Raw genomic sequence first — 14,417 nt, 5'->3', positions numbered from 1 at the left:
AAAATCCCCAAATATTTTTTCCCTGCCTAATTAGAAGAAGACCTCAATCTTCCTTTCCCCAAACTTTTAAATGCTCAAAATGTCAGTTACTGAAACTCAAGGTCATGGTATAATGATTTCCCAGTCATTCCTAATAAAGAAATTCTGAACACAAATAAGTTTGTATTTTTAAAACAGAACCATTAAGGTGGATTTACAGGACAAACCAAAAAGGTGGGAAAACCTAAGATATGTTTAATACACCATACAAATTAGCACTAGATGGAAAATTATATCAGTGCTATGCAAGTAGTGCTAACGAGAGGAATAAGACCTGAAACACATTTTCTCTGTGCTAGGATCGCTACAGCAGCCCACATCAGCCATTCCATCACCCCCAGCTTGGTTTGTTTTTTGCTGTTTATCAACAGCCCACAGACAAAACCCCGGCACCCTGGACAAGCTTCTTCTGAATTTTACAGAGCTTTTGATAGAAGCAAAGTCACACAGAAAACAGAATCAGATAATGCATTGATTTCATTGCTTCAAGATGCTTTCAAATCTTATTCCAACTTTTCCCAGTGACTTCAGTTTGATCTAGCTGAACTGCTCCTTGGTATAATTTTCAGTGAAATGTTTCCATCAATATTTCAGCCTGACAGAAAGTAAACAGAAGGGGATTAGTATTGAAAAGCAAACAAAAACATTCACTTTTCAGCAGCAGCTTGTGTGCACTAAACTCCCATCATTAAAATCCTTTAAAAAGTCATCCTCTTGTTATGTGAGCTCCAAAAAGCTCTGCTGACCCCTTGTCCATGGCACTGCTCAGCCTGGTCCCATCATAAGGACCATTCCCTTTTAAATCCCGGGGCTGGCTTCAGGATACTGCTGTGCTCTTGCTGCCCTGCCCATTTTGCAACAGCCGGCAGCTAGAAATCATATCAGGCTTTCCTCGGTGTTGAACATAACAAGGGTGACCAGCAGTATAATCAGAGTACTGGCAGCCTTATTAATAATGATCATCTGCTGGCAACACCAGATATTGTAGTGTTGAAACATAACAGCATCAGAGGCCACTGTTTTTTGGTCATTTGAGTTTCTCAAGAATATTTTTGTTTGTTTGTTTCCCCCCCAAAAAAACAATAAAATAATAATATCAGTCACACAGTCCCATTCTGAGAAGTCAGATTTTATTCTCATTTGCTCTAAACCCAAGAATGTCAGTGAAGTGGCACCAGCAGGAATGTGCCCAGAATCACAGCTCTAATGCTGTATTTTAAAGTAGCTCCCAAATTTGAAACAACACAGTGGTCGCATCCTGTCCCTCCTGGTTTCAGCAGTGCCGGGACTCCACCCAGAATATTTTACTTTCTTTGAAGGAAGAATTTGTATTCACTAATTTGAAGAAAAGTACACTAACTTGTTGAAATTGTTGCCTGTGCAGAATGTGGAAATATCTAGAAGATACCATTTGCTGTTATGGATATTTTTTTTTCTCCATCTTTATTTCTCATCTCTGCAACAACCTAAACAAGATTTAAGTTTTAAACTTGTGCAGAACAGGGTTAAAATATAAAATATCACAAATCTAAATCCCTACGCCAAGGGACTCAGGGAAATAAACTGCTAAATGCTTCTTGTCAGTCTTGAAACTACGTGACTGCTAAACCCACTCATTTCAGAGATTTATTTTGCTAGAAAGGATTTTAATCTTCACATTTCAGTTCCTCAGAGGAGGCAAAATCTTCCAAGTGCGGAGTCTGAAGCAGTGGTGAATCAACTATTGTAATACGCTGCCTCTTAAAATACTTCAGGGTAGTCAGGCATTAGGAAGGCTCCTATTTTGTGTGAACTGATCAAATACAGATGTTGCCAAAGAGTTGACCTTATTGACCGTGACTTAACTAGAGATTGAATGGCAGACAGACGGTCAGTAGTAGGGTGAAACCATGTTTTGGCGGTAGGGTGTAAATGTATATACAGTTTACAGGATGTGAATGACACCGAGCAAACATCTGTTCTATTGATAAATACTTGTTTCACTTCCAAAAATTTTTATCCCATGGAAACCCGGTAAGAATAAATACTGCCCAATTTTGTCAGGCGTTATGTGTGCATGTTATGCTCTTGGAAAACTTGAAATAGAAAAATATTAAAAATGGTACTAACTTTTCTCTTTTCCTGCAATATCAGATTTCATATAAAACTCATCAGCTGAGCTGAGTATTAGTCTTGATCAATGGCAGGAAACTAGGGGATCAAATGTTAATAAATCAGAAACAGATACCTCCACTTGAGCAGAAATATATCACTAACCTGAAAAATAGTGCAAATTATTTGTCAACTTTTACATGTATATGCCTGGAAAAAAAATCAAGACACATGAAACAAACAAACAAACAAACAAAAAAAAACCAACAACTTTTCATAAGGTTCCTTCAAAGCTGAAAAAAAACCCACACACAACAAAAGGACAAATATGGTAGAAAAAAACACCACAACATAAACACACACACACACACAGAAACAAAACACAAATTAATGATGTAATGAACATAGAACATGCAATCAAAGAGTCCTAGGAACACCTTTGTTTTCTCTTGGTTTGACATAATGAACAAGATTAAATGAAAAGACTTTAGCTAACACAACACCAATATATTTATATGGCAAATTAACAGTCATACTGCTATTTGGTCTTTCAGTGATGGTAATGAAATAACATAGTAGGCCTGTTTTAATGTGCCATTGTCTTTACTCAAGCAATAAATAGCAGCATCACAATTCCAACACAACAGCTACAGCCCGAAGCTCACAGAAACATGATGTGTGAAAACACATAAAGACACAATGGCCAGCTTTAACTTTTCTATTTTTACTTTATCGTACTTAGTTATTTTAGTTCAAGGCTCCTTACATTCATGTCAGATAAGCACCCTTGCAGTGTGGTCTTCTCTTTAAATTGAAACTATTTGCTCTTGTACATAGCCTGCTAAATTTAATTAGAAAATCCTGGTAGACCAGCAGGACAAAATTTCCCTTCCTTCCTATTTTCTCATTCCACAATCTATCACCTAGAGTAATTAGGACCAGTGAGGGATCATCTTCACTGGATTAACCTTAACTAAATTGTATGCATTCAACATGTGCTCTTTTGATTAACTTGAGCCTGGACTGCTGCCTGTGGTACACCCACCTTGTAATTCTACACACTTAATTAATTTCAGATGAACAGCAAGAGGGATAAGTTAAATTCTCCAATTAATAAACCAATATTAGTTAATGTATTTTAGCTTAACTTTTCATTTCTTCCTGTACAGATATAGGAAAAACAGAAAATAAGAAGGAGGTGGAAGGGAGCAAGCTTTGCCAATAAGCTCGCAATGACATTTCAGGGCCTGATCCTGTGGCAGTCTAGCAGATAATTTCCCCCCTGACAAGGAGAGGAATTTTGGCCACAGAATCAGTCCCTACATTTAAAGTATTAAATGCAATAGGCAGGAACAGGATTTTTTTTTTTTTCTTTCAAAATGATAAATAAGCATTATTTAAAACCTCCTCACCTTAACTCAGTTTTCCATATGGTTTCACTCATGCGTGGGTTTTCCTTGTTATTAAAAAATATATATATATTATAATGTCACTGGCTATGGGCCCAATCCTCCAGGCCTTAGTCCCACAAGCATATTTTTCTCTTCTCTATTGTCATGGGGAGCTGCCTAACAGCCTTGTCTTGCATACATTTGCCCAGATAAGTAACTCTGTTTTTGAATATAGCCCTAGTGAATTCAATAGTATTTATCAGAGGAGGAGAATTACTCATGTAGAAAAATATTTGCAAAATTAGGCCCTAAAAGTTGTATTGGAAATGCAAAGAAACGTAAAAAAAAAACAAAACAACAACAACAACAACAACAACAACAACAACAACAGGAGGAAAATACTGTTCTTTAGTTCTTTTTGACGGGAATTAACTCAGATGCTAACTGTAAAGCAGGGCACTTACTCTCCTCTGAGTAAATTATAAGGAACATTGAGTTTCTTGCTTCTAAAATACAGCTCTGCTGAATTTTCTTTCTAGCATCAGTAAATCTGTGATTTCAGTAAAACTGGTAGGATTAAAGTTAAATGTGCATTTAACCATTGTGCCGAAATTGGGACTGGCTGTTCAGCATCTTGCAGGATTGACTACCTAGTGAGAGCAAAATCAAACCCACAGAAAAACAAATATTTTCACTCAGATATGTTTTTATAAAATTAACTCTGTTCTTGTAAAATCATTCACTGTATTTTCTCTACAGAAATCAATACTCTAAAAAATGCAGCCAGAAATAAATGTTACATACATAATTCTATTTATGGCATCTTTAAGTTAGCTATCAACACTTTTGTTTATGCACAGTTTATATTAACTTCCAGTACTTGACTTTTCCACTAGGAAGAATAGCAAAAAATGGCTTCAGGCAATGAGATGGCCTAGTAAGAATTTTCTTCCTAATTAACATTCAACTGCTTCATCAAATCATCAAACAGTATTTTTTTTTTTTGTACATAGACATTCATTATAAATAAGCTGCTGATTTGATTTATAGCCTTTCTAAAATCATAGGGAAATTTATTGGGTAAGAGCATAAGATAAAATTTTCAAAACATCAAAATAATTTACATGACTTTGTCCCTCTGACAAAGGTATTTTGGCACCTTAATCAGTTTGGTAATCTCCCAAGTCACATGGATATCTTTGACAATTTTATCTCCTACAAGTAATTCTTTAGAAAAAAATCAGACAAAACAGTTTGCATAGTAAAATCCCTTATGAGAAGGAAGGAAGTAATGATATATAGTCTTCAAGTAAAATTGTCAGTATTTTGGGTCATTTTAAAACCGCGGAACATGAATGCATGCAATTCTTGCCAAAATTCCACCGCATTTCCTTCTATTGTATTCATTTCAAGCAAAGAATATAATAAGCTTACATTTTTAAGGGTCTGTTTACAAACGATTGGAAAGATGCAAAGAATACTTATGATATAGAACAAACAACAGAGAAAACAGAAAATAAAGACTTACTTAATACCGACTTACCCTGCAACCAGTCAGCATGCAAGATCTTATGGCCAAATACATTGTTTTTATTAGTGTCAAGTACTTGATTTAAAGTAAGACCTAGTCACCTTACCAAGAGATATTTTTCCTGGGGTATATGCACGTATCTATTTATCTATTGAGTGTGAGTATGTATATACACACACCTAGCAGTAGGCCTGGTTAGTGTCGGCTTGACTGGGAGAGGATGTTAGTAATTACTATTTCTCTAAACACTACTTTAGCATAGTTTAGCGTATCAGCTGGCTTCTGCTGCCAAAAGGACCTGTGCTGCCTACTGGAAGTGGCTGCAAAGCCAATAGCTGTGATAAAGACTGTTCCTGTTCCTGTTCCCGTTCCTGTTCCCATTCCTGTTGTGGTGTTTTGCTGATAATTCAATGGCAAGGAATTTTGCTCAGCTCTTTTGGGGAAAATACCTCTGGGCACCTTGGGCATACATAGTAGTCCTCAGGGCTGCTGTGTCCCAGTGGAGTGAAGCCAGGGCAGCAGAGTCATGCCTGCACTGTTGGCACATATCTGGCCAGCTCTGTTGGACATGGAGGGGAGCTTTGCCTGATTCTGAAAACAGCGGCACTGGTGATTTGGCAGGAGGTGGAACTGTCTACCAACGTACACAATGGTGCTTTCAAAACAGACTTTCTCTGTTTCCCCCATTGCTTTCTTCTGAATGAGTTTTCAGGGGATCACTCTGAGGAAAACAAACACAAGCTGAGAGCTGTTAATCCAGGAATCGATGTTTCAGCCTCTTATACAATTGTTTTTCTCTTTTGCAGGCAGCATTTATACTGTTTTACAAATGGACTGAGTGAGGTTCTTGTGCATTGACAAGAAGACAAAAAGCAGCCCACATGTGTTAGTGGTAGAATGAGTCCATATTAAGAATAGCTTCTGGTCTTACATTTTATGAGCCCAGTAAATCAAGAGCATGAAAGAAAAATGTGACATTGCTGTGTCATGGAGTGTCTGCAACAGAGAAATTTTCATGTGTAAGATTAACTGAGAAAAAATAAAGTGAAATAGTGAAATGTATCTTCTCCTTTTTCTTTTCTCCTTCTCACCACATTTATAGTTTTCTGGTTAGGTCACTTTTTGGTTTCTTTTTAATCTCTGAGGTGTTCCCTGGAATAAACTTTTTCTTTTTTTTTTTTTTTTTTTTTTTTTTTTTCCCTCTAAGGTACCTTTCCCATGGAAAAAAATGTTTTCATGGTGATATACTTCACAACATACACCCTTCACACCTCTTCTATATATGGTGTTTTTCTAAAATGGTTCTTGATCTTTTCGTTACATGCTTGAGAGCTTTTCACAGCGTATCACCAACTGGAAATTTATACATATTATATTTTTACCTTGAAGTATTCTTACATCAAATCATTAATCTCTATTGTTCAGTTTTGACTAGAGTATTATTAAACAGTCTATTAACTAAAAAGAAATGTGGAGAATGCATAAAAGGCACAGTATTATTCTGATGACAGCTTCCTGGTGGTCCATCATATATAAAACTAGCTATTAGGAATATGTTTCAAACTGGCACCATAACACATATTTCATAGTTGTTAAATTTAATTGTATAAATAGTTACTGACTGCATTTGGACTGTTTTAAAAAAGTGAATGTGTAATAAATCACCTCATGAAAAAACTTCATGGAACATCCTCAGCTACCATGTTAAGAGACAACCCAGTTTTTGTCAATAGTATCTACAGCAATTAGCACTGATATTGAACAAAATTAGAACCTGATCCTTCAAGCGTTTATACACATGAGCAGTCCCACTGGGACCAATCAATATCTTCTGTAGTCATGGAAATATTCGCATGCATATAGTCAATCATAAGTATGTGTTTTTGAGGAAATGGGGCTATTTTTCTAACAGCAAGTCATTTTTAGGGTTCAGTCCTGCTTTCCCTAAATTCTGGCAAAGCAACCCATGCTTGTAAGAGTAGGCTTTTGGGCAAACGCAAAATAAGTTCTGACGGCAGTAAACATATTTTTCCTTTTAGTGCAGTGACTGCTCTTAATATTAAACCCTATACTTGACATGAATAACCACCCAGCAGGGTGATACAGAATACAGGATAACTCAGGCATTAAGTGATTTTTCTGCAGTCTACATGGTGCTTTCAATATTGACACGCACTCTGCATACTTCCAGTTGTTTTCTTAAAAGCAAATGTAATGTCTTGGTTCAGTACAGAGTATTCTTGCATTGAACAAGGGCTAGTAAATGCAGTGCCTTTTACATCAGACCATTTGTAAGCTGTAGTGTAATTGGTACTATTTATTGAATGACTTCCACCAAAGGCAGAGGAAAGATAAAGCTGCTGCTTTCAATTATGCAATCATGAATGTAAGAAAGCAAAGCTGTAGAACTGGGATGGAAATCATTACATCTGATACGCCATGTCAAACAACAATAGTGTTTGTGCTAATCGCATTTTAGAACACTGCTATCACAGTTGATTTTGCTATAAAATAGGAAACAATAAACAATAAAATCTGCTGACCCATCCCAAACTGTGCTGTTTAATCACCTTGGTTTGAAATCAGTGTTGGCTCAGATAGTAATCTAATAGGCTAGTTCCAACAGCTTCTCTACCATTACTATTTGAGAAATCAATATTGAAGCTAAATCAGGGTCTGACCGAGAACTCTGCAGTAATGACAACCTGATATCCACCCAGCTATCAAACACTGTGGCTTGCTTAAATTAATCTGTTGCATTCACAGCTATATAGATCAAAGCTACAGCTTTTGGACTTCTAAGAGCTCAGCGCTGGGGACTCCCAGCAAGTAGCTGCTTCAGCTCTTGGTGATCTACTAGGGGCTGAGACCTTTGGCTCTGGGTTTTTCTGGGGACAGCACTCTGACAATTTGTCTCAGATGTACGAGCACTTCTGAGATGGGCATCTCCTGGAGATGTGCTCTCCTGGAGGACAAGCACTATCCTTCTGGGCATCTCCTGAGCAGTATTGAGCTCTATTTCTTGACCACCCTAGTGCTGGTTCTCCATCACTTGATATGTTCCCTTCCCAATTCTCCTGGGAGACTTCCCTCCCTGGCAGTGCCCTCCACTAGAGGATTTCCCCATCCCTGCTTGCCCACCCCAGAGGGCACCACTCTTCCTGCCTACCCCATATGGCTCAGACTGTGCTGTTACCAGCTCAGGCAGTAAATGTACAAATACCATTAATAGTCAGTGTGATGTGGACTCCAAATCCTTTGCAAATGTCACCCATAATCTCCAGATCAGGGCAGCATAGAGAGTAGTCTGACTACAAAGCTAGCAAGGAGCAAACTGTTGTTTAAATATCAGTAAAAAAAAAACATGCTGTATGGCTGCTTATGAAAATTGGCAGCTAGTGAATTAATCAAGGCAAATCCATTAAGCAAGAGGTAGGAATCAGATGATATTTTGAAAGAATTAGAACCAGAAGAGGTTTAGCTCTGAAGATCATAACTTCTACTTTATAACTGAAGAATGGCTTGTGAGACAACCTAAGCCTATTTGTCTGTTTTCCTAATTAGACCCTCCAATCTTGTAAAAGATTCTATCTCCGACAGAAAACATTGTATATAAAATTAAAATATGCATTTTGCTTCGCACAGATAATCTCCAAAGTGATTAAACCTTTGTGAAGTTAACAACAACATTCGTACAAGATTAAGTTTCTAAGATCTTAATTATTCAAGATACCAAAATATCATGCACTTTGTTAGCTCTTTTAGCAAACATACAACTGCATTATCTCAGCATAATGACTTTATTTGGCATTCTTATTTTCCAGAAGATTTTTTTTTTTCTTTTTTCATGGCCATTTCCTATAAACAGATATATTATAAGTAACATACTTACACTTAAGGAATGTCTTCATTTTTATCCTGGCATTCACATCTGTCCTTGTTTAATGCTCTGCTGGTGGTCTGGCTCCATGGTATGCCCACTGCAATGTTCATCTTAAACAATATTTACATTGATTAGGGCTCCCAGTGCACTAGAGACACTTATTAGAAAATGAACACAATATCCTGGGATAACAGTGAGCATATCTAAGTGTTTTCTTTCTGAACCTCTATTAATGTAGTAAGTGTATAAAAAATTGACTGCCAAAATGATAATCTGACAGAGAAAAACACCGTGCAAATATATAATATAAAAACTTCTGTGTGTAAAGTATGCAGCTGATGAACATGCAAGGAAAGGGCACATTGACACATTTTTTTTTCAGATTATAGTAGCATTTGCTGCAATTCCGAACACTTTCTTTTATGTATATTTACTGTAAGACCCTGTTCTGCCACTGAAATCTTGTAAGTTTAAGAAATAAAACATAACATTGGAGTAGGAAAGCATATTTGTACAGACAAAACTACATCAGGATTAAATATTTTGCCTTCATCACCTAATATGCTGGCGGTAAAACCAAATTTGAACCCTTACTCTTCAATGGTGAAGAGGAGTCATTAACATCACTCACCTAAAAAATAAATAAATAGTGCTGGTTACAAATTAGTCATGAACAAAATTATGTCTGTGCTATTGCTTTCCTCAATGTGGGCACTGTACATTAGCTCTGAGTAATTTATATTTGACATAAATAGCCATAGAGGGGAGTCTACAGTGTGATAACCGCCTTCTCTTTGTGTCTGGTTACTAAAAGTAATCAGCCAGTGGCTAACCATTTCTTAAACCTCTATACCTGCCTGAACTGTGACCCCATTGTCTTCTGTGCATTAGCAACACATGCTTCTCAATTTATTCAACTACCTTAAGTCAATTAAAATGAGTCCACATTCTAATTATGAAGGTGGTTTGAAATATTTGCTGAAACTAGACATCAAAAAAAAATGCTTGATTACTCCATCGTTGTTAACTTGTCATGCATAAATATGAGGGTTACAGAGTGTCCTGATTCCGGTAGTTTGTTAATGCGAGTGAAGAAAATATCCTTTCCTAGTGAAGATGCCCCAGTGATGGTCTGCTGCTTTGGGCAGGGAAAACATAAACACACTACAGAGAACATCTGTGAAGATATATGTCCACCCTTAGCTCTGACATCTCCTTAATATTCAAGATATGTTACACTTGCTTTTTCTTCTAAAGACATTAAGGTTTGGATTTAATTCTATTAAACATTTTGAAGGATGAGAAGAGCCTGAAGCATGTGGCTGAATCCAAACTGGGTACTGCATTTTGTTCTGGATGGGAAAATGTCTGAAGAAATCTAATGGTCTTTTCTGATTGCAAGGACCTCAGCTACTAAATTTGGTAATATTCCAACTAAGTGGTGCTATGTAGGGTTATAAAAGCAGGCTAAGAAAAGGCAGAGGGTAACTTGGGCAAATTGCTTGAAGAATTTCACTATGGGACACCAGGCCTTCAGTTTGGGATGGCATTGACCACTAGGCAATAGAGAGCACAGAAGCAATAAGGGGAATAGCACCAATAGGAAGGATGCTAAAGCCTGAACAACTGCTTATTTTGCTCTTTTGAAATAGAGCATTTTCATATCTACCAACAAAAATGTCTTAAAGATCCAAAGTTTTGATCATTAGTGATGTCTATATTTGCCAGAAAGGTAGGGTGCTCTCTGTACATGTTAAGAAACGTTTGTTGTGAGATATACATGTATTTGGATGTTCAGGAATACTCAGAGCACAAGAAGAATAGCAAGCTGTGAGGAATCAGGAAGAAGGGAAGGCAAATAAGAGGGTATTATAAAGCTTGACATTTATCAGTGAGTTTTCTTTCATAGCATCAGCTTCTGTCTCCAGCTGCAGTCTCCAACCAGCAAGACAGCTGGAGGACAGCATGACGAGGACCATCTGTGTCTTGCTGATATTCCACATAGCAAAGGGGCTTCGTGTCCATGCTTAACTGGGCAGCCCAAAGAGCAGACACCTCCTTGGTATGAATTCACAGGCATGCATTTTGCAGGGTCTAAGAGGAAAGGCCAAAACCATGAAATCTGACCCCTCACTTGAACCCTCTATTAAGGAACACACATGTCCCCAGTGCTCCTTCCCATAGGTGCCAAAGAGCTCTGATAGCTTCAAAATGGATGTAGAGGAAGGAGCTAAGCCATCAGTGCAACTTAGGAATCATTTGGGAGAAATGCTGGCTGGCCTTATCTAGAAGTGGTGATAAAGGCAGTTTTTTATCACTTTTCTCCAGCTTGGAATAGTAGCTTATGTCTTTTTATGCAAATTTACTGGTGGAGGTATTCCATAGGATCTTGCTCCCTTTAAAAAGAGAGATTTTCTTTCCATCTTTCTCCTTGGTTTAAAAAGGACTTGGGGTGCTCAGAAAAGGTGTCATGGTTAATGTTAGGTGAGATTCATGACAACAGAAAACACAGAATCTTAATTTCTCTATAAGTGCTTACAAATTTGGGCATCTTATACATGCAGTCTTTGTGTACATATGCATATACCTGTTCAAGCCCACACAGAAACATATCAATATAATTCTCTTAGCAAAAGCATTATGCTGATTTATTAGCTGAGGATAACAGGCATTTCTTAAAACATTATTAATACTGATGGAAGGCATTTCTTTTTCAGAAAAGAAATAATAAGAATAATAGTAATAGTAATAATAATAATAATAATAATATGAAAAATTACCTGAACAAAAAAAGCCTCCATTTGAAATTAAATGGCTTTCAAGTATTTTGTAAAAAAGACCACTCTAAATTTCTGAATCATGTATTTATCACCTGAATATTCCCAAAAACCTGGGGATGGGAAAGAGCAGTCATTAAATGCTGTGAACCAAAAGAAAGTTTACATGTACAAAATGTCACTTTACTGCAGTGTATGAGTAAGAAAACATCTGTCTAAATAAGTGATTGATTCTGACATATGTGAAGTAGGTATAAGCAAATAAAAAGTGATCCCTCAAATCTTGTTTTGCAACATTGGCTAAATGTGTAAAATAATGCAAGCTATATATTTAAGATGGAACCCAAAATAAAATATGGTTGTGTTCAATCCATCTGTGAAATATGAGATCTACTGCCACTTTTTTTTTTTGTATCCTAGAAGTTCCCCAGGACTGCTTTATGAACTCTTACCAGTTTATTTTTTAATATTAGAAGATGGAAAAAGGCCTCCTTCTGTTTCACTGTTCTCTACCAGTGAATCATGGGTCCCTTGCTACTCTGTCAGGAAAGTTATTTTAGTAATTCTGGAAATAAACCTACTGCTGAGTCAGCATCACAGCTGAAAATGACAAGTTTCATATTAAGAAACACATTAGAAATAATAACTAATGGTGTATCTCTTAGCCTCCCCCATTAAAATTAGCTGGTGTGTCAGGAGCTGATTTAGCAAGTGCCATACATACTAGACGTGAGAAATACATCTTGTGCATTGTCGGCATGAAAAATCACGTTCATTTAATAAGAGAGAGGATAAAAGAAATAGAGATAAAATGCAGAGTTCTGATGGAAGCAGCACTAAATATTTTACTCACAGTGGCACTCTGCTACAAAATGTTGAAATGTGACCCTAAAGCAGACCAATATGAAAAAAATGTTGCTTTCAGTCTTCACTGTTAGGTGATTTTCAAATAAGCAGTTTTAATAGCATTTCTAAATCAGTGTATTCTTACAGATAAACCAGTGGGATTTGGTTACTCTGTTTATCTGGAATTCTAGCTTTTATGGAGAAAATAATTGGAGACAAAACATTTGCCAGCAATCAATCTTTTCTTTCTGATTTGTTAAACATGTCCATATGTAGTTATTGCTTGTATTCAGAAGATTGGTAGCAGTTTTAGAGTAGAAGTACGCTACTATTGCAAATTCAGGTAGTGATCTGGCAGTAGTAGGGGGAAGCCTTTGTAATTTTATTATTTATTTATTTATTTATTGGTAAAGGGAGCTCAGTAAATTATTGCTACTTATACCTTAATATTGGACAACATTTTATGGTATATTTTTTAGTCTGTCAGAGAAATGTAGTCAGTTTTTCAAACAGTACCCACTACCTTGCTACAGACAAAAAAGTTGTCCTGCCCTTTCCCTCTCTATCCTGGGGCCTGACTCTCTTAGGCAGGCTGTCCATAACTCACCTCCACAATCACAACAGCATCTCCCTTTGTTTGCTTCAAAATATGAAACAATTTTTGCCAGTGATTTGTCCTCAAAAGACCCAAAGTCATTTGAAATAAATGGAATTCCTAAGATTGATTTCAGTTAAATTTGAGTGTGGGTCCGCTCAGAAAGAAAAAAGCAGTCTCTGATAGACAAAATTTATTAAAATATTGCAGTTCTCTGTCAATAACCTAGGAAAATGCTCCATGCTTTCATGATGTCTCTTTTGACTGTACAGAAGCTAATCCATGAAGTTTTTCACTGTATTTTTTGTCTGTTTTCTACATTTAAACACCTCCCCAAAAACTGGCCTTAAGGCTTACTGAAGCCTTCTACAAATACATAAATATTTCCCGCTAGTAATAACACAGAACTAAATAGGATAATAATTCTACATTGAAAAGTGTCATTCTGACACTACGCACATTTTAAGCTACGAATTTTTTGCAGAGAAGAAGAAACAATTAATATTAATATGATGTTCTTGTTAAATAATTTTACACATGAATGTCAAGAACCACAGTTTTATAAACCTTAATATTAATATTCCCTAGGACTTGTTACTAGCAAGTGTTACTACAAAAGATAATGAAAAAACTTACTGTAAAACTCTGAGTTCTTTTTCTTTTCTTCCCGTCTCTCACTGTAGCATAAATACACAATGAAAAGTCAGAATCGTACAGAAGAAAAATATTCCAAGACACTGTAAAAGTGCCTTTCCCTTCCCCACAGCCCAAGGGAACACTGACTATTTCAATAATCAGTGCGAACTTTTTGGTTATGATTTCTGTTTCCTTTCTCTGTCTCTCCCTCCCTCTCAATTTTTTTCCACCATCGTATGGGTATTACTGTTTTCTCAATAAAGGAAGTAGAAGAGCTGCATGACAGCGTTTATTTTAAGAAAACACAAAGCATATATTAAAATGAGAGGTAGTTTAAAAAGAAAATATTGAGCAGGAATTATAATCTTAAGAGAGTGGTAGAACGATGACAAATACTGCAGGAGAACAAATTCTAAATACTGCATTTTTGCTCAGCATGAAAAGCAGCACCTATAGAGAACAAATTCCATGAATTTTACCTTCATCCCAGCTTCACTGGGGATCAGTGTTCAGACACCAATAACCATGGATTATCATCATTATAATGGAATCCTGCAATTTACTGAAAGGAGCAGAAAAAATGGACTTTCGCTAGAACTTTCATACTTTTCAGTCAAACTTCACTAGT

At 36.6% G+C, this 14,417-nt stretch overlaps 1 long non-coding RNA gene across 1 annotated transcript in view; it reads right to left on the bottom strand.

Moving 5' to 3' along the window:
- Positions 1 to 13,919, bottom strand: part of LOC311435099 — a 56,388-nt gene extending 42,469 nt beyond the window's left edge. The window contains exons 1-2 of the long non-coding RNA XR_014691939.1: positions 13,790 to 13,919; positions 8,945 to 9,045 (exon numbers count right to left, since the gene is read on the bottom strand). This is a non-coding gene — a long non-coding RNA (uncharacterized lncRNA). The remainder of the gene's footprint in view (positions 1 to 8,944; positions 9,046 to 13,789) is intronic.
- Between the last annotated feature and the right edge of the window lie 498 nt (positions 13,920 to 14,417).

The sequence above is a fragment of the Aythya ferina genome (genome assembly GCF_964211825.1).
Source record: "Aythya ferina genome assembly, chromosome: 3".
Taxonomy (NCBI): Eukaryota; Metazoa; Chordata; class Aves; order Anseriformes; family Anatidae; genus Aythya; species Aythya ferina.
Note: the sequence above shows the minus strand (reverse complement) of the source record. Positions and strands in the feature narration are given on the sequence as shown.